The sequence below is a fragment of the Protopterus annectens genome, chromosome 9.part0 (genome assembly GCF_019279795.1).
Source record: "Protopterus annectens isolate FY-2018-M chromosome 9.part0, PAN1.0, whole genome shotgun sequence".
Classification (NCBI taxonomy): domain Eukaryota; kingdom Metazoa; phylum Chordata; order Ceratodontiformes; family Protopteridae; genus Protopterus; species Protopterus annectens.
Genome location: NC_056743.1, coordinates 466,406,494 through 466,427,376, shown reverse-complemented (window position 1 = coordinate 466,427,376; position 20,883 = coordinate 466,406,494).

The window sequence follows — 20,883 nt, the reverse complement described above, 5'->3', positions numbered from 1 at the left end:
ATTTTTTTGCGTTTAACTTAAGGCCATGACTTTGGTACCAGTTATTTGTAGCTCCTGAGGGTACTAATTGCAGTGTGGAGAGAAAGGCGTATTCCAGATGACTGGAGAATAAGCATACTCGTGCCAGTGTACACGAACAAAGGGGACATCCACAACTGTGGACAGTACAGAGGCATCAAACTCCTACCACATTGCATGAAAGTTCTGGAGAGGGTGATTGATAAACGGATACGCAGAATAGTAGAATATAAAATGTGAGATGAACAGTTCGGATTCAGATCAGGATGCAGCACAATTGACCCGATGTTTGCATTGAGACAGATACTTGAGAAGAAACTAGAGAAGAGGAGAGAGTCAAACTGGGCTTTCCTAGACTTGGAGAAAGCATATGACAAGGTCCCAAGAAAGCTGATCTGGGCAGTACTGCGGTGGTTTGAAGTCCCAGAAACATTGGTAGAATTAGTACAGGCTATGTACAAGGACCCAGTGACTCAAGTACGAACAGTGTTTGGCCTCACTGAGGGGTTCCCCAGTGGGAGTGGGTGTACACCAGGGTTCAGCTCTGAGCCCACTGCTGTTCATACTGGTAATGGACTACATCAGCAAACAGGTTGGAGGGGTCAGAGCAACACAGCTGCTGTATGCAGACGATGTGGCAGTACAGGCAGACTCTGACCTAGAACTTCAGCAAAGGATAGGAGAATGGAATGCAAATCTGAAGGCACATGGGATGAAACTAAGCACAGATAAGACAGTGGTAATGGCAGCAGATTGGGGAAATCAGAAGAAGCTGAGAATAGAGATAGATGGGAAGATAGTGGAACAGGTAAACAGCTTCAAGTATCTGGGAGGGGTGGTTGAGGAGAAGGGTAGTCTGAATGAAGAGGTCAAAGCTAGAATCAGAGGGGCTGCAGCCAACTGGAATAGAGTATCAGGTGTAGTATATGACAGAAGAATGCCAAAGAAGCTGAAAAGTAAGGTGTGCAAGACAGTGGTGCGACCTGTACTACTGTATGATACAGAAACCTGGGCAGTAAAGGCAGAACAGCTGAAGAAGCTAGAGGTGATGGAAATGAAGTGCCTGAGAAAGGTGGTAGGATGCACACTGCAGGACAGGTGAAGAAATGAGGACATAAGAGCAGAAGCCAAAGTAGCTCCAATTGCAAAAAAAGATCAAAGAAAACAGATTACGATGGTATGGGCACATGTGTAGAAAAGCAGAAGACAATCTGGTGAGGGAGATTTGGGACATACAGGAAGAAGGTAAGAGGAAGCGAGGGCGTCCAGCAAAGAGGTGGATGGATTGTGTGAAAGAAGATCTGCAACAGTCAGGCATGAGTGTTGAAGAAGGTAGGAAAGTGGCACTGAATCGAGAGAGTTGGCGACAGTTAATACGATACCCCGACCTCATGTAAATAGGAAAAAGGGGATGATGATGATGATGATGATTTGTAGCTGTGAGACCCTCTTGCTGTATGTTAACATCATTTGGGGAGTCAGTGACAGCACCCAACTTATAGTCATCTGCAAACTTGGTCAGCCGCAGGCCCTTTGTCTTTGCCTGGACCACTGAGAAGTAGATGCCAAACAGTAGGTGTCCCAGGACAGATCCCTTGAGAACACCACTAGTGACAGGTCTGCCATAGGAGGTGGTGGCACCTGTTTTGACCTTTTGGGTCCTATCTGTGAGCCAGTTCATTAGCCATCTGAGAAGATGGGGATTAACACCAAGTTGTGTAGCTTTTCGATGATATCTGAGTGGAGGATTCTGTCAAAGGCCTTTGCCAGGTCAAGGAAAGCTATATGTACTGACTTTCCCTCATCCAGGGCCTTGGTGACAAAGAAGTCAACTAGGTTCAGTACGCAAGATCTGCCCCCTGACGAAACAACTTTTACAAGTTTTTAGCCATTTTGATAGAAAAGTAGTTGTTCCCCAATTTGTTATATATCATTGGATTTGTTGGCTATGCCCCTGTATTGCTCCCAACTAATATTCTTCCTAGTTATTCCCACTCCTCTCACACATAATAGCCCAAATAGTGCTCATCCCACATAGGGCTATCCCACTATGTGTCTTTTCTTTATTAATCTTTGTTCCTTCAGATGACCTAACTTGTAAAACTACATGACCAATTTTGGTCTTTCAGAAGTGACTCACCTTTTAAAGCTACATGACTTGTGTGCCTCATATATATTGTAAAAAAAAAAAAAAAAAAAAAAAAAGTATTCCTGTATGCTAAAACATGCATGTTTATATTGTATTTCTGTTGTTATATGTTGCTATAATATTTTTGTTAAGCTCATTTTCATATTGTTAGCAATGTACTATGTAAAATAATGTTTACTGCTTGTACCTTAATAATGTTCTTTTAGTTGTGAAGCTTTTCTCCCCAGGTCTCCGCTGAAAATGTTTTTTTTCAACCCAGTCAGACATTACCCAGTTAACAAATGTAAATATATAAATAAATACAATTTGTCTTAAAAATACTCCAACTGTTTCTTATAACAGATTTAATGTATCCAGCCACAGCATTATGCTGTAAAACAAGAGCTATTGCAAAACGTCTCTACAAAGTGCTTAGTATCAGTTGTACCAGCAGTAAAGTGTCAAATCAGGGATCAATTTCTACAATAGCCTTGTCAAAACCCACATCTTGGAGAAGCCTGTATCTGTGTTCTCATTGTACAGATGTATTGTTACTAATATATGTTACCATATTTCTAGGATAACCCCTAGAAAAAAATGTAGATGCTAAATTGCTTCTTACATAATCAAACATAGTTCTTTTGGAAAACATCTATGTTGAATTGATAAATTCACTTCTAATTAGACTTTTCTTATAAATCATGGGATGCAAATTTTAAAGTGCAAGTATGCATTCTTAAATGTTGGTTTCCTTTAAATAGTTCAATGAAAGCCATCTTGTGACTTAAAAATAGTGGTATCAGTGTAATCAGTATTGTCTTTTGTATAATTAAAAGTACTTTAGGAAATTAATTATTAAGTATAATATTGAATACATGTTTGTGCGGTGTCTTCTGAACCAGGCAATAAAATAAAAAATATATATATCACCCAGGTATCTTAAATGTAATTTTCAGTACTTATAAAACTTGCTTGGGAGCACATGTAACATTTACTACCCTTTCATGATCAGATATGCAAAAATTGGGGCACGTGCTACACCCATAGTCACACCCCTCTCTTTTGCATATAAATTTCACCTTCAACAGTGAATGCAGATGTTATCCAAAATAAGATTCTTAAAATTGAGTATTAACTTATTCTATATGGTTGAAAAAATTCAGCATGTCATAATAGCCTCTCTGAGCAATTCAACACACTTACTTTTTAGGAATACAAGAATCTGAAAGCATGTGAGTAGTCCTTGTGCTGCACAAAGAATTAACCAACTTGCAGTTTTTATCAAAAGATTAATTAAACCAGTGTTTAACAAGCCTACTTGTATGTGAAAAATATTCTTAGGATATTTAGGAGGGTTAAAAAATAACTTATGGAATCCCAGCTTTCCTTTCCTTACTATAGATGTGGTAGATTTATTTACAAAGTGTCCAACTTTTTTTCAAGCCAGAAATAGACCTGAGCTTGGCAATTTTCTTTGTTTTATTGTGTGTGCATTTGCTTATTGTCTTGAATTAACCACATAACAATTTCTTATCAAAGCAGCAGCTCACTTAAAATAACTTGCAAAAAAGGTGCCTCCTTTCTGTATTATATGAATGGGTCCCCTTCTACTGACCCACACTAACAAAATAGCTCATCTGCTACCTAAACATAAGATGGACTAGTAGGTTACAACTCCAGTCACAATGCTACAGGGGCAGTTTTTTACCCAGCCTGGCAATATATACTCCTGAGTGAATCTCCATCCCCAACCTACACTTAGAACACTCACTACTATTCAAACCTATCAATTGGTTAACTTGTAAGTCATCTACCTCTCCCCCACTTTTTCATTTCCTGACTACCCACTCCCTAGCTTCCCTTCTCCATCCCTGCCCCTTTTCTTTACACAGTGGTAAATGTGTCTGCTAGTAGACTTCATTTTTCACCCCCTCCCATTCCTAACATAATAATGGCACCAGACAGATTGTGCGACTAGCTTCTAATAAAACAAAATAACAGATTCTTAAGGCAACCTAAACAGGGCAAACAGTTTTGGGGAGCCTTGATAGAATCATTTCTCACTTTAACCAAAATATTTATACAACACATAGTAACAACATCACAGACATCAAAGAAGACAGCATGGGAGAACACTCATCTCACCTCTTCAGCAACAGCATCATCCTACTGCTCACTAAATATCTAATAGACCCCTTAGCAAAGTAGCTTAATCACTTCTCACTTAAAATAACTTACAAAAGTAGAGGGTGAAGGAAGGAAGGGACCCCCTACACTATTTTATTTTGAACCTCCAGACAGCCTGTTTGTACCTTCCCTAACACAACCATCAACGTAATCTCCCACCCCAAATTAGTGAGATAATAAATCTTGTAAAAACAATTGAAAATGCCTAACCCTATATCACAGAGATGCACCCCATCATTCCTAAACCACACAGGATCCCTAACAATAAAATCTCATTGTTCAGATAGTAAAAAACAAAACAAAACAAAAAAAAAAAAAACACAGGGCTTGCTGTACCCACCCTAACATTAACACACCTGGTTCACACTACCACTGAAAATCTAACTTCTGTATTCCACATTAACCTCAGAACTATAGACAACCATATTAGCAACACATGTATAGGCCTGTCTTGAGCCATCAACTCCCTGACCTAAGACAAAAGCCTTTGCTTAGGTGCTACTCCCCAAGTCATTCCCCTCAAATGAACTGCTAAACAGTATGGACTTACCTCCTCTAGCACAAACATTGAGACCATTTCACACCTCTACATCCCTGCCAATATAGTTTCCCTGTTGATGCATCCAATCCTAAATTTTAATTTATGCTAAAACACCCAGCACACATATAAACTACTAGGGTCACTGATAAATCATAATCAAGGTAACAATGTGTAATATTATGAAAACCTTTTAAGAATGATTGTAATAAATGCTTGTCTAAGGGAAGCCACTTATTTTTCTCTACAACAGAAAATTTCTGCTCTGTTTTCAGCATTGTGGGAATAAAGCAGTTCCTACTAACATCCTTCACACCCAAAAATCTTGCTGCAACCCTCAGTGCTGTCACATGAACACACGTAGTCCTAATCACCTCTACCTAGTGCTGTTAAAAAAAACAGATGCCTAGTCACTAGCTTCAGTGATCATTATTGCTCACCCTCTGTTGCCCTCAAAATAAAATCCCTAAATGACCTCAAAGTTGGTCTACATTACAGCCTTATGGACTTTGCTCAGGACTGCTGCAACAGCCACCACATTAGCCAGTCCTGTTTCCACATGGGCAGCAATCTAAAACCTCACTCAGTGACAAGCATGGCCAATCAATAGTTGCTAACGTGTGAAAAACTCACACCACTTCATCTAATGAAGGATACCACACCCTACTACCCATCTTATCAGTATAATCACAAACAGACCACCCCTCATTCCTAAAAGGCAATCAGGTGAAACACACCTGGATTCTTCTTGGGAACAACACCTAATTGGGAGAAAATGAAGGAAGTGCAGGGGGATATGAGAGGACCCAAAATCCTCCTTGCCTTCATTTGTTTGTCCAACAACTCCTAAACCACCCTTTATCTCCCTTTAACTGTGTTTAGATTGTTAGATACCTTGTACAATCTGTAACCTTTGACTTGAATTGTAAATCCAACAGAAAACCCTGTCAAAGCGCCCGTACATCTTTCTTATCAGGATAGACTATCCAAGAAGCAAGCTGACACATCTAATTTAATAGGAGAATAGCATGGTTGGGAAGCTACCCCCCAGATCCAGGAATTACTTGTGCCTCCACTTCATAGGCTTGTATGCCCCCCTCCCCCAGAGCACAGATGCAGAATACTGCAGGATGGCTGACTACACTTCTCAGCATTGAAAGTTCAGTATGACCTAACCTTCTCTCTACATGATTCTGTTATCTCCTTAGCTGTACAGCATCACACACAACCATATACTCAGATTCCTGCATTCCCTCTTCAGTGACATAAGTACATTAAGCTTGCAATGCAATGCTTCCTCATTTCCCCATCCTGGTCCCAGTGATGTGCAGGTTGTAGTCCTGAGTTTTAAACCTCAGAAACAAACACAAACTTACCCCCTTCTCCAGCCTAAGATGCATTTTCTGCAAAAGAACGGGCAAACTGGTCCTACAAATAACTGTATTTTCTATTACTTTATGTCATTCAATTTTCTTATGTCTGATATTATCTGAATAGAATCACATCCTGTATATCACCAAGCAGGACCTTGCCCCCAGTCTATTCCTGCCTCTTCACACTTGCAGTACCCCTCCTCTTCCTTGATACTGTTCCTCATCTGCTATCTTAACCTGTCTTAACCTCTGCTATCACACTTTGAACTACTTGCACTATTATCTTTGCTTTCTCCTTATTTTTATCATTTTTGTACAATTGAACATACCTTCAGTTAACCCCTTTACCTTATTCTTCTTGGGACACACTTGGAAGCTTCTTGTGCTTGTGCTCACTACCATACTTACCCATTAGCCAGCTCAAAAACTGCATTCTCCTCCCTTTCCTACATCCCCTTCCTAAGCTCTGTTTCGTATTAATTTCAAATAGCCCTGTAACTACCTTCTTGGCCAGTATTTACTGCTCACTAATTATTCCTGCAGTCAGCTGCTATCCGGTCATGCCCTTCACTCAACTGTGCTCAGGCTCACTCAGCTCCCCTACCACCAATTCTTACCCATCCACCCACAGTACACCTTACCTAACAATATTCCAAACAGTCCCCTCCCATCAATTAACCATAACTAATAATACACCTGCTCCTTTGCCACTCCTATTAACACTGCTCCTAACTACTTCAGCTGACCTCTCCTTCCACCACCCTTCTTCCCTCCTTTTCTCTACAACCCTCACAATTCTATTCAGTAAACACTACACAATAATCTACCTCCAAACATCTAAAACACCTTCTCACTCTACAAATATTCTTCAGACATACCTTACCCTTCATATTAACCTTACCCAATTCAAGCCTCTTCCCTATTCCCCTCTACCAGGGTGCTCCTCTTTACACTCATCATCTCATTACAATACCTAACAACTCTCAATCCCACTTCACTACTCTCCAAGCCCTCAAAGATCACATCCGCATTAACTATATAGACACATATATCAAGGAAGACACAACCAATTAAGAATGGTACTTCTAAATTTGGCAGATGTACTTTCTGTAATTTCATTTGTTGTGATAAATATTTTACTCATCCAGTTTCTAACAAGATCTTCAGTCTTAATGCATATGGTAATTGTGAAACTAGAAATGTTGTATATCTGGCTAGATGCATTCTATGTCAAGCATATTATGTGGGTAAAATGAACTAGAGGTTAAAAGATCATATCTGTAGCCATTATCTGAAATTAAAAGAGAAAAAGTTGCAAATGCACTATATAAACACATTACAGACAATGGTTCTTGACATAGTTTTACATTTTTAATTTTAAAAGTAGTTGATAATAAAATACATGGGGGTAATATAAATCATTACACTGAAAAGGAAGAATTTAATTGGATTTTATGTTTAAGGGCACATATTTTACCTGGTTTGAATGGCTACTTATCTTTAAAGCTTTTATTGAAAGAGATACATAAATGAGTCTGATTGTCATCATGTGCCCCACTTTAATATTATATAAATGGTTGATGGTATATTTTGTTTGTTATGCCTGTAGAATTATATAAATGGTAGATGGAATATTTTGTTTGATAAGCCTGAAGAAGCCTTGTTTTAATCAAAAGTTTTTACTAACAGGTTTTAAAGGTGTAAGTCTCATTATTAACGTCTTGTGGTTCCAATGACTTCTATTTTACTTGTTTATCTCCATTAACTAACCCAGCTAACCTGCATGCACGTTTCTCAAACATATCTCCTAGCCTCTACCAAATAAATCCCTCACTATTACACAACATAAACATATTCCCACTACAAAATGACCAAATCATTATTCCACGTATTTCTACCACAAAATTTCAAACCAACTTTACTAAACCATTAAGGAAATGCTACTTTGAGCAATACTCCTTCAGACTAACCACTTTACCTTTATGTGGAGATGTCCACCCCAATCCCAGGCCCCCCCTCAATCACTACCACTAATCAACCTATCATCAGCAACTCCCACAAGTCCTTATATATGGTCACACTAAACCTTACTAAAACCATATATTAAGGACTCCAAGTATCTCCCAACCAGTTCTGCTACCATAAGATCTGACAGACCCCCACGTAAAGGGAGGGGGAGTTGCATAGTTCCATACACTAAACCCATACCACAATTTGATACTGCCGACATTCTTATTTCCTTGCTCAGTATGAACATCTGTAAGAAAATATGTATTATAGTCCTGTTTATACCCCCAGGTAACAACATTCCCTTATTGGAGGAAATTCTGTCATAGATTTCCAGCAATATCTGTAATGAACTATTATCCTTGGTGATGTAAATATTAACTGGCTAGATCTTTGCCCTGACATTCCCTCTTTAAATATCAAGTCTATTGAACTTCACTTAGATTATCACTTCCTCAACCAGACCCAATAAGAACAATAGCTGTGAATCCATCTTAGATTGGATTCTAGTTAATGACCCTAACAAAATCTCTGCAGTCTGTACTCTCCCTAACACCCTTAGTGATCTCCTCCTCCCTATGTTGTCCACTCTGTCCCCGCACTTCAAATGCCACATCATTAGAAACTAATAATGAACCTAACTAAATTCAACCCTACAAACTACATAGATATCCTAAAAAAAGTTCAGCTGGTGCAGGCTAAAAACACTCTTTCAGTCGATTATTTCAACTCTATATTTCTTAATGTAATAAACAGTTTTTCTCCTCTTTGACTAAAATGAATCAAAGCGAATCATGCTCCATGGCTAACTAAAGCTAATAAAGAAATGATGAATTCCAGAGACAAGAGCTGAAAACAAAGGTTAGCTAACAAAAACCTTCCCAGTCTACTGAAATTCAAATAACTTTGAAACCAGGTAAAAAAATCTAGTCAGCAAAGATAAGAAAAAGCACTGTCTGAAATTTCAGAATGAATATAAGTCAAACCCAAAGGAGTTCTGGAATTCTGCAACATCATTACTAAATCCAGGTACAGAGAGTATCTCATGTCCTCATCCTGATAAAACTCTACTAGAAATAGCTACCCTCTTTAATTCCCACTTTATTAATGCTATAGCCCACATCACTGCTTCCTTTCCCCCATTCTTATAACCCCACTAATCCTGCTACTCCTTTTAAAGTACCCAATCACACTACTTCCACTACACCCTCCCACCAATTATACATCTACACTCACTTTTAAACCCATCCCAACTGCCACAGTAAAAAGACTACTGCTTAATCTCAAACCATGCACAAATGTTCCTGAGAACCTACCTAGACAATTCTTAAAGTTAGCTGCCAGAACTATTACCTACCCTAAAGCCATCCTTCTAAATAAATCTGTCCAAGAATAGTTTGTCCCTAAAATCTGGAAACAAGCTTATATGCTTCCTCTTCATAAAGAAGGCAATAATTCTGATATCTCAAACTTCTGACCTATTGCCATTCTTTCTCCAATCTCTAAGCTCCTACACTTTCTTCTTCACAACCAAATTCTATCTCCCACATAGCACGGCTTTAGACCAGGCCACAGCACTACAACTGCCCTCATATCCTTCATAGACACAAGCAACAGAGCCTGTGATTTGGGTAAAATTGTCTCCTCTCTATTCCAAGACCTTTCAAAAGCATTTGATACTGTCTCTCTCCTCTTACTTCTAAACCAACTCTCTAAAACTGGCCTTTCTCTCTTCTCTCTTAACTAGTTCTCTAGTTATTTAACTGACAGACAACAGGCTATCAAATGGCAAGATTTCTTCTCCCCATACCTCAGTAGTGTCACTGGAGTTCCCCAAGGTTCTAAACTAGGACCTCTATTATTCAACATTTTTATTAATAGTTTCCACTCCTCTCTAGATCAATGCTCACTTATTCAGTATGCTGATAACAAAACAAATATATGTGCATCTAATTCCATAACTAAACTACAACTACTAACTCAGTCAGCATTCACCAGTACTGAGACATGGATGTATAACAATCACCTTTCCCTAAACCCTGCCAAAACCAAAATCATGCTATTCACACCCAAGAAGTCTATCAACATTAGCTAAACCCAGTTCACTATACTCTCACAAAGTAGCACATTAATTGAGGTCATTACTCAGGCAAAACTGCTAGGAGTGTTTATAAACGAATAACTGAAATTTGACACACACATACACCATAGCATCAGCAAGACCCACCAAAAGCTTGGGATCCTCTTTAGGCACAAATACATCCTCAGCCCCTCCACAAAATGAATTCTTGCTACCACTTACCTAATACCATCCCTAATCTACAGTGCACCTCTACTTATTAATCTCTCATCCCCCCTAAAAGCTAAACTCAAAACTTGTTACAACAAGGTTGCAAAATTTGTCTCTAACACCATTTTTTCGCATCACTGTATTACTTTTCACTCTCTGAACTGGGTTGAACTGCCTCTCTACCTGTCCTACCTACAACTGACTACAGCTCACAAATTAATCTTTATACCATCAGACTGCCCTTCCCTTAGCCAGATTTTCAGCATCTACCAACCAAATAAGGCTCTCAGATACAAGAACTGGCTCCTCTTGCTGGTACAACAACCTATCCTTTCTTCTGGACAGTTTCTATACTCTTACTCTGTAGCAAAGGCTTGGAATCCTCCACCTTTGACTATTACAACTACAAAAATATCCTGTCACCTTCAAAACCTCCCTAAAAACTTTTTTATCTTCCATCTATAACTGTACCTGCACCTTACCCCCTTCCCTCAAATCACAACCAATCTCTGCTTAATGTAGACTTTCACATTGTACATGTAATATACTTAATTCAAGGTGTAATACCTTGCTACTGAGTTATCTACACTAATCTCAGCTGCAAGCCTCATTATTATCAATTTAGAATTTCTTTTCTTATGCAATGTGGAATTGTGTCATCTTGTAATTTCAATTCACATGTTGCAAATTTTATGCAATGTGCTGAATCTTGTCATTTTGTTAACAACTCAATTTAAAATGCCTCACTTAGCTGTATATAGCCCTGCAGTGAACTTACTCCAGCTGCATTTATTTCATGTCATACTATTGCTGTATATACTTCAGTAATACTCTCATGCTAAGTGCATTTGCATCACATTATGTGCTTGTTATGTAGCTACGATATGTTTTTTTCTAACTGTGGAGTTTTTCTCCCCAGGCCTCCACTGACAATGGGCTCATTGCCCCAGTGGACTATCCTAGTAAACAAGTACAAATAAATAAAATAAATAAATAAAAGCACTTGTCATATCTCATCCAGGTATTGCCCCTCCCCCCAAGCATTGGGCCTCAGTGGTTGGCAAGCAGATAGTCAGCAATGGTAACTGTTGATTCAGCTCCATTTTTTAGAATAACTGCCATCATGTAAACAAAATGCTCTTATCTCCTTCTACTCCAACCACTCAACTTCCTTCAGCAAGCACTGCAGTCTAATCCCGTATTGAATGCTGAGCTTCGAGAAAAAATTACCCCAAATCTTGTCAGTCAAGTGAATACTCTTTGACCCTTTTCCTTCCTGCAAAATATTATTTTACTTTTTATACACACACACACACACACACACACACACACACACACACACTATATTAGGAACAGCAAAACACAAATGTCCACACTCTGGCATAAAAAAAACACACTAAAAAAGCAAGGCGAGTGGAGGGAGGGAGGGAGTGGCTACTGCAGCAGTGATCAGTCGAATATCTACTGTTGTGATAAGTTACACAACTGTAGTATGTTCATCATATTGAGCACTCCTGCAGTAGCTTTATTTCTATGGGAAGTTTACCATAGCTAACTACATTTGGGAGGTGGAAGGAGAATAGTCCAAGAACCCCTGGAGAATGGTCCTAGCAAAGCTTGATCTGGGTTTAGAGAAGGACTCATGTGTATACTTCTTAGTAAAAGTATAAGCAGAGGAGCAAGTAGAAGATTCTAGAACATTTACAGAATCCAGCCCTTTCCAACAAGCCACAGATGAAGCCAAGACCCTGGAAATGATGGCCTTGACCCTAACAGGAATAGATTTGTTATGCTATAACTGAAGGTAATAGCCTTAGGCAATCATTTGGAAATAGTCTGTTTTGCACAGGTTGGCCATTCTTCTTACCTTCGCAAGAAAAAAAACAATTGATCTGAAGATCTAAGAGATATAGTTCTGTCAAGAGAGGTGGCTTCTTATGCAAAACCACTTTCAAGTACATTTTAACAAGATACTGCCTTGAAAGAGGAGGATCTATGGGCATACCTGCTGAAATGGCTGGTAAATGAACCATTACAAATGAATAAGAAAGACCATAGTACAGCTACTCATGCAAATATTGTGAAACCAGAGAACAACTTTGAACTCATGCTGGTTATGTTGCTGGCACCAGCTAGAAAAACTTTTCCTTTTGCTAGTTTATAATAATCTAGTGGCAGGTTTTCTTCCCTCAGTTAGTGCATGCTGCATGTCCTGAGTAATCAGGTGGCTAAAAAGAATTAAGACCTTATTAGCCAGGCATTCAATTTAAAACGATTGATGTCAGAGTGTATCAAACACTCCTGTACTTGTGTGAATAGATCCAGTCTGTGACAAAGCTTGTATTAATTGCCCCTAAGAAGAGAGAACCACAATTACCTTAGCCTGAAAGGAGTCACCACAATGATCTTAGGAGATGTCTTCTGAATCTTCAAAAGTTCCCTGGATATTATTGAAAAGTGTGGAAAAACAGAGGAACATTAAGGTCCAAGGAAAGAAATGGCATCTGTCATCCAGACCTTCTTACATAGAGTCCTAGAAAAGAATCTTACCAGTTGATAAAGGTCTACTTGAGTTATCCCCCACAAATGGATTAAAGGTCTGAAGACCCCCTGATCTGGTTTCTGCCCTGAGGATCTGCCCTGGTCCTGCTCAGCTTGTCTGCCACACAATTTTGGTCTGGCGGAATGTGGGATGCCTGTACAGTGTGCTGTGAAGTCATATCACAATCTAACATAGCTAGTCTGCAGAGGGGATATAAAGTACAGTTGTGTACACTTACCATAAATGTAGATGTTCGAGTGTATTCACTGTTGCAGTCATCACTTTTGGGTTATCTGCTTGCAGTAGCCCTCAGTCGGCCTGATTAACAAAGTCGTGGGTCCTGCGTTGGTTGCTGTCCCTTCTTCCATGATGTCAGGTTGTCAGGGGTATAAAACATGCAGTCGACGCCATTACCTCAGTTTTACTTGCCCCAGATGTCAGGTGCCCCCTTAATGGGAAGCAATTAGATCTATAAATATGCAAGGTTATACCTCCAACAAAAAAGCAAATACACCAAAAAGCTTTTGAAAATAGCAAAGGAAAGTAGAGGTATATCCAAAAAAAGAAGGGGGCTGGAGGGTGGGTAACCAGGACTGAAACAGTGAATACACTCGAACATCTACATTTATGGTAAGTGTACACAACTGTATTATGTTATTCGTGTTTCACTGTTGCAGTCATCACTTTTGGGTAGATTCCCAAATCTAAGGATGGGAGGAGGAATTTAATTAGAAATAAGACCAGCTAAAAGGCCTTGCAAGACTGCAGTGGCAAATCCAGCTCTGGATTTAGAGAAAATTGGCAGATAGTAATGCTTGGTGAAAGTATGTGCAGAACTCCAGGTAGCAGCTTCTAGGATGTCCCTGGTAGGGACACCTCTGAAAAAGGCTGTAGAGGTAGATGCAACCATGGTAGAGTTGGGTCTGATCCCCTGTCGGATAGGTTTTCCATGGTGTTTGTAGCAGAAATGAATGCAGTGGCTTATCCATTTGAAAATGGTTCGCTTTAAAATAGCCTTCCCCTCTGCCCCTGCAGCAAATGCCACCAGCAGTTGATCAGATTTCCTTTGAGGTTTAGTTCTGTCCAAGTAGAATCTAAGTTGTCTGTGCACATCTAAGGAGTGCAGAATCCATTCCCCTTTGTTCTGTGGATTGGGAAAGGAGGTTGGCAAATGTATGGACTGATTAAGGGCCACACTGGATACCACCTTGAGCATGAAGGAGGAATTGGTCGTGAGGGACACCCTGTCCGCATGAAAGATAATGAAAGGCTCCACTGCCATGAGGGCCTGTAATTCAGAAACCTTTCTTGCTAAAGTGATTGCTAAAAGGAAAGCTGTTTTCCAAGAAAGAAATTTTAAGTCTGCAGTGGCAGCTGGCTCGAAAGGAGGAAGTGTGAGCTTTTCCAATACAAAGTTGAGGTCCCAGGCTGGAGTTGGAGCTCTCCTTGGTCGTCGTAGATTTTTGGCCCCTCTGAGGAACTGCTTAAGTACTGGGTGAGAGAAGAGGGGTGGTTCTGTGTTATAATGAGCTGAAATGGCTGAGGCGTGAATTTTGATGGAGGAGAAAGACAGGTCCTTATGAAGCATCTCAGTTAAGTATTGTAAAAATCTGAGGTAAATTGGGCACTGTTGTACTCATCCCTTGAGCTTGGTTCCAGGCACAGAATCTTTTCCATTTTTCAGTGTAAGACTTTTTGGTACTAGGCCTCCTTGCCTCTAAAATGATATCTATCACTGATTTACTGAGTGATGGTAAAGGAGAAATGATGTAATTAGCCAGGCTGCTAGATTCAGTGTTTGAAGTTGAGGGTGCAGAATTTGGTTCTCCTGCTGTGACAACAGAGTAGGAGTCTGAGGCAGGTGCCATGGGGCCCACAGTGCAGTATTGGTGTGGCCAGTCTGGTGCAATCAAAATCGTCCTTGGTTTGTCTTGTTTTATCTTTAGTAGTACTTTGGAGAGCAGAGGCAGAGGAGGAAAGGCATAAACTGATAGGTTTTTCCAGCTGAAGGACAGAGCATCCACTTTCCAAGCTTGTTTGTGGGGAGTCCTTGTGCAGAATTTGTCCAACTGATAGTTTTGGGGGGACAAACAGGTCTATATCTGGGCTCCCCATTTGCTTGTCAACATGTTGAAAATCCTTGGTTCTAGTTTCCACTCGTGTGGGTTCATGAGGCTTCTGCTTAGTTTGTCTGCCAATGTATTTAGTTTTCCTGGCAGGAATTGAGCTTGTAAATGTACTTGATAGCTCAGGTCTGTGTTTCACAATGTCATGGCTAGTCTGCAGAGGGGGTAAGAATGTGTACCCCACTGCTTGTTTATGTATCACATAGCAATGCTGTTGTCCATCTTTATCATTAATTGTCCTGGAAGAATGTGGTCCTTGAAGGCTGTCAGAGCATTCTGTACAGCTAACATTTCTTTTTGATTGATATGCAGGTGCATTTGACTTGGGTTCCATTTGCCCTCAATGCACTTCCCTGCCAGGTGGGCCCCCCATGCATAGTCTGATGCATCTGCTGTTAAGGTTTGGGCGGCAGGGGGTAGTGTGAATGGTAATCCCCTGTTTTGGTGGCAGGCCTCTGCCCACCAAAGGAACTCTAGGCGTAGGCAAGGTATGATAGGAATCATTGCTTCTAGATCCTGTGAATGTTGACACCATAGGCTTTTGAGATACCATTGCAGTTTCCTCATATGCAGCCTTGTATATGGAATTAGAAGAATGCAGGAGGCCATGAATCCCAAGGCTTGCAGTATTTGCCTTGCAGATAGCTGGGTTTTTGTGGCCACTTGTTTGAAGTAGGCTGTCAAATGAATCTGTTTCTCTGGCGTGAGGAAAGCCATCTGGGAAGTTGTATTCAAGCTTGCTCCCAGGAATATAATTTGGTGATGGGGTACCAGGTGTGATTTATTTTTATTTATGGTGTACCCCAGACAAGTCAGTACCCTTTCAACAAAGGCCAGATGATTCAAAAGTATGTCCTGGCTTTCTACCTGAATTAGACAATCATCCAGATATGGGTATATTTGAATATTTCTTTGCCTGCAGAATGCAATGACTGGAGCTAGGCACTTTGTGAATACCCTGGGCACAGTAGATAAGCCAAAGGGCAGTGCAGAGAACTGACAGTGCATGTAGCCTGCTTTGAATAATAGGTATCTTCTGCAAGACTCCCTGATAGGGATGTGCAGGTATGCTTCTTTTAACTCTAGTGTTGCCAACCATGCATCTTTGCCTAGCATAGGAAGCAGCTGGTGAAGAGTCAGCATCTTGAATTTTGGAATCACCAGAAAGGTATTTAAAGTAGAAAGGTCCAGGATAGGATGCCATGTATTGCCTTTTCTGGGTACCAGGAAAAGTCTTGAATAAAAACCTTGTCCCTTTTCCTCTTCTTGTACCAAATGAATAGCCCCCATGCTTAAGAGAGAGAGAGTACTTGATTTTGGGCCTCTGCCCACTGATTTGGGGGTAGATCTGGCCACCCGCTTGGTGTTGGTAAGGTGTGGAAGTGAAATCTGTGTCCTTGGGACACTATATTTAAAACCCATTTGTCCTGGGTAATGAGTTGCCAGTTTTTGGCCTGCAGACCAATCTTTCCGCCTAAAGGAGCATTCAGTTGGGAAGTGCTTGGAAGTTTTAGAAGCAAGTCATTGACACTGTTTTCCATAGGGGGGAGTCTTACTGCTCCCTGATTTGGGGGTGGAAACCCCCCACTGCTTAGTCTTGTGTGTCCCTTGGGACTGAAACCTGGGGTTTCTGCTATGTCTGGGTTTGGCTTGAAAAGACCTTGAAGAGGCTGGAAAGGACCAATTCTTAGAGAGCCAATGCCTACTAAATCTAGGAGGCTGAACTTGTAAGAAATCTTTAACAGTTTGCATAAATTTAGCTTTATCTTCCATCTTTTTAAGAACTTCCTCAGCCTTATTGCCAAACAGGTGGTCCTGATTTAAGGGAGCATCCAGCAATTTAGCTTTAACATGATCAGGTAAAGATTGTTCCTTTAGCCAAGCATGCCTTCTGAGCACAGAACCAGTAACAGCAGCCCTGCAAGAGGCCTCTAAAGAATCAAATACACATTGCAAAGTATGTTTTCCAATCTGTTCAGCAGAATGCATTAAATCCTGTAATTCTTTATTTTCTGCACAGTCAGGAATCAACATAATTTTCTGTTTAAGCAATCCAATAACATGTTGTTGATACTTTATCATATGAAACTTGCAGTTTAAAGCCCTAATGGCCAAGGTTGCAGAAGTGTAAACCTTCTTAATCCATCTATCCAGCGCCCTGGAGTCTCTTTCAGAAGGGGTAGGATTTTTAGCAGAAGAAGCCTTAATGCCCTTGGGTAGGGTTGCCAGGTTTCTTTGTGGCTAAAACCGGACTAAGGTCACTCCCCTCACATTACTCATAACTCCACCCATTCCCACCCCTCTCCCAACCATGCCCCTCCCATTTTGTGACATCACTGTGACATCAGCTGAACAGAGGGAATACCCTCTTTTTCTGTTCTGGATGCCTGATTTCAGTCGATTTCTCCCCAGTTGCCATAAACACTGTTCAAAACTTTCAGTGTGCATACTGTCTTCTTTACTTCTACAGTGATTACAGATATTTTGATTTAATTTAAAACATTTGTTTCAAATTTTATAGTACAAACCACTGATACACATTTGCTAAACAAAGCAATACAGTCTCACAATGAAAACAGATGTAGTATTAAAACTACTCTGCCTTTAAATCTCACATTCACTGAAACAGCATTGTACATTGTTTGCCAAGTTTAAGATGATAAAATTTTAAAATGTTCTAAGAAATTACACCGTATTAACAACAATCATATCTTACATCAATAAAACAGACCTGAAAATGTATAGCATGGTCTGAAAATACATGTTTAGTATAAAACAATATATAATGACACAATTGGTCTTGCAGCTTTTGAAAAATGAACCTATGCCTTTTATAGAAAGCTACAGAGCATATGCTTAATGTGGATAACTAGTGGATGGTCAGAAAACTAGCAGGGTCATCAATTTACATACCTTTGCTATATCAATCTCAGTATGTCACAAATAACAATTAACCACAGCTGACCCTCAATTATAGAGCATTATATCAAAATAGTTAGTAATATTAACAGGTGAGATACTATGGCAACAGGCAAGTTTGCCCTATTTTATCATTTAAAATATTTTAACCACATTCAACAGCTTTAAGCAATATAATTTTAAAGGAATTGCAATAAAAAACTTCCTCTTAAGTTAATTACATTTCAGATTTGCTCCTGTAAATCTATCTAATACAGGTAGGTTAGATAATAAAAGGAGAGAATATACATTATAAAAAGCAGTAGACAGAGAAAGGTTAGAAAACGGGTAAAAGAATGAAAAGAAAAGACCAGTAAAAAAGAAGGCAGCAGATAGCTGAATTACATGCCTGTTAGTGTGTCAGAGTCTGAAGATATTATGCAGGATAGTATGGTAAACAAAAAACACAACAGCTACTCAGAAACAGATGTAATTCAAATAAGAAACAATACAGTAGCTAAATAATTCAAATGCAGTTCGAATAAATTCCATTTAGGCAATAGTACCAATCAGATCAAATATCACTTGCAAAATGCACAGTGAATAAGCTTTACTTTAAACATGATATAAACAGTTGCAACATTAAGCGACTGGGCAGCAGTTTACCACATTAAACATCAACAAAAATGCAGTTAGATATACGCAGAAATAAATAACACAAAATACAAAGGTAACAGAGCAAGCAGTTGGCTTATTATAAGACTAAATAGATGAATCTGCCTTTACACCGGGACTCCGGGCCGCAACTAGTACTGTTATGCTTTTCTGAAAAAGAATACTCCATAGTAGTACACAACAACTAACATTGCACTTTCTTGTAGAATGACTCAGTTGCTCTCCTTTTCATAGCAGCGGCAGCCTCACAAACACACACACACACACACGCACACACACACACACACACACACACACACACACACACACACACACACACACACACACACACACACACACACACACACACACACACCCCTACCTCTCTGAATTTGTCCAACCATTCATTGTTGTTGTGGTCCGCTGTGAAGTCCAAACTCCAAACGTCTTCTGGAGACTGGAATTCAAATTCCACCACGCGGTCGGAAGATGAAGACGTCATGTAAGGAATTTCAGCTTCTTCTGCATCAGTGCGTGCGACCAGACGCAAAGGGTGTTCTTAAAGTAGAACACCCTTAAAAATTTTTTTTTTTTAATGAAATGAAAAGATTTTATTTTTTCTAGACAAGAAAAGGCAGTCGCCATTTTCCAGACAGGGTCCCTTATTTCTGGACAGTCCGGAGTCAGGTAATGGCTCTAATTATAGCCACAAAGCACACCAAGACTAAAGGCAATAAGGAGGGGAGAGAGAGAGAGAGTAAAGATGGCATGGGAGAAATGCTTGAGACCGTGTCAGTGGCACAAAAAACGGACTTCATGTATCCGGTTTTGAATAAAATTTGTAACCGGACAATTAGTCAGAAAACCGGACAGTCCAGTCAAAAAACGGACACCTGGCAACCCTACCCTTGGGTCCCTGTGAAATAGTCTCTGGATCCGCAATAGGATTTTTAAAAGGGAACTTGTGTGAATCAGGAACCCTGTAATATCTAATATCTGTCAAGTTTTCTGGGAGCAGGAGGCAAAGAATCAGGGGCCAAACTAGATTCTGAAAAAGCATCATCAACAATGTCTAGTACATGAGTAATAGCTAAAGGCCTATGCTGAGGCAGGAGTAAGAAATCCCTAAGCCTCTTTTTTTGAATCAGAAAAATCCTGGCTTTCCCAGTGGAAATGCTCCCTTAGAGTATGTAAGGTTTCACCAAAAGAAAAATCCTCTGGAGGGGAAGCAGAGGGAATAGAGTCCTCTGCATCAGAATCCTCATAAGTAGATAAGAGCAAATCCGGGCCATCAGAAGAATCAGAAAAATCAGAATCCAGGTCAGAAGATTCATAAACAACTTCAGTCCTAGGTCTCTTAGAAGGGGGAGGCTGGCTTCCCCTGATTAAAGTTATAAGATCTTCAGCCATTCTTATCATTTGATTTTTAGGCATAGAGGCCTGAGCATGCGACCTGGGTGTCGGTTTTTAGGCATGGTTCTAGATTTAGGCCTAAAAGAAGGAGGCATTGGTTTAATATGCAAGTCCGTAGGCCTGAATACACCTTTAGAAGCCAGTGCCTGCACAGCGGCTCCGGACCCATCCAAGGTAGAGACATCCGCAGGTTCCATAGTTGAAGCATCTCGCCACATACCGGACTCCAAATGGGTCTCAATAGAGGCCTACGAATCAGAAGTAGTGGGTATCAAGGGCTGCAAAAGTGCCTCACTGAGTACCGGCGAAATGGTGACTGGCTTAGGAGAAGCGTCGTCGGCAGTTTTGGACCTCACCGGCCTGTCTCTCTTTCTATCCTTGTGTTTTTTTTTTTAATCCCGGTAGTCGGATTGCTAACCGATGACATTTCTGGATAATTAAACTGAGAACCGAAATATTTAGAGGTGAAAATATACCGACGATGGATAGTGCACTGATTAAATAAAGCACAAAACCGACAGCATGGTACATCGTGGTCAGGGCCTAGGCAAGGAATATAGTGCGAATGAAAATCTTTATGAGGTATTTGTTTTCCACATGTAATGCAATTATTAACTTTTACTGACATCAGTAAGGAGCAAGAAAAAGTTTCCCCAATGGGGTACTTAGCTTTAGTTGAAGACTTCGGTTCTGAAACTCGAAATCAAAA